A 1,117-nucleotide genomic window follows, 5' to 3' on the forward strand; every position below is an offset into this window, starting at 1 on the left:
TCATTTAGGTGACTTTTTGTTTTACAAACTTTGAAATATTCAACATTTTTACCTTTTTGCTAAAGTTCTGCTGAGTTATTGACACAAAAACAAATTGAACATACCCTGAACAGCAGCAGAAACAYATTTAAATGTTGGTTAAATGATGGTTTTCTTTATGAAATTAGCTCCCTGATAAAACCTGTCAGATGAAAACATTTAATGAACAAACTGAAACTCTTCTGTTTATTTACACATTCATTTATTCAGGCTCCTGTTCTGTAGAAAAAATGAGATATTTAAATTATGACCAAAGAAAAACAGTCAGTCATGTATTTAATCATAAACTGAAAGTATTTTTGTGTTTTTCCTCGTATCAAACTCCAGATCAGACTGTGGGCCGGGGGGCATCCTCAGGCCTAAAGAGAAAAGCCCCTTTATTATATATTTAGGATCAAATGGAACATGACAGCAGAGAAACCCTGAGTGACTTATTTACATGAAACACAGTTACTCACTCTGCAGCTGCACACGTTTCACAGCCAATCAGAGCGCAGCGATGCTCAGCAGTCCTCCTGGCTGTGCGTTCAGGACGAGCTCAGCAAATCCTCACTGGGACAAATAAATAAATAAAAWAAWAAAATAAAAGCCAAAGGAGGCAATTGCATTAGAGCTCATGAGTCATTCATGTGTGCACGTATCTGATTCATGCATGTGCACGAGCAGGACGAGCACATGGAGAGAAGCAAGGCAGGACTGTCTGAGGTCCAGTCGTCTGGAAGACATGAGCTCTAACGAGCCTTTTATTGTCAACACTGGTTTGAGCTCAGAGAGGAGCTGAGTTTAAACTAATCCCTTCAACTCTTCACACATATTTAAAATAWGAATTCTGTCTTTGTTTTCAGGATGTTTCACATAAACTGGATTCAAACCATCCTTACAGGGAGCTTCAGGTCTCTGTCTCCAACCATCGCTCWGCTTTGATTTCAGGATTAAATCAACTCTATTTACAAACTTTACATTCAAAYTGAATCAAACAGAATTTAAACTGTATAATATTTAACAATAAAAGCTGTTCTGGGTTTAAAATGGGATCAAAGCAGAAGAAATTAAACAGACTAATTTTCATCTAATAAGA

The 1,117-nt window shown here is 37.0% G+C and overlaps 1 long non-coding RNA gene across 1 annotated transcript; it reads right to left on the reverse strand.

Moving 5' to 3' along the window:
• Nucleotides 1-302: 302 nt before the first annotated feature.
• LOC106530426 (uncharacterized) lies at nucleotides 303-579 on the reverse strand. Its single transcript, XR_001311786.1, has 2 exons — nucleotides 498-579; nucleotides 303-398 (listed from the first exon to the last, which is right to left on the reverse strand). It is a non-coding gene; the product is annotated as an uncharacterized LOC106530426 (long non-coding RNA).
• Nucleotides 580-1,117: the final 538 nt, after the last annotated feature.

Source organism: Austrofundulus limnaeus, unplaced genomic scaffold (assembly GCF_001266775.1).
Source record: "Austrofundulus limnaeus strain Quisiro unplaced genomic scaffold, Austrofundulus_limnaeus-1.0 Scaffold520, whole genome shotgun sequence".
Classification (NCBI taxonomy): domain Eukaryota; kingdom Metazoa; phylum Chordata; class Actinopteri; order Cyprinodontiformes; family Rivulidae; genus Austrofundulus; species Austrofundulus limnaeus.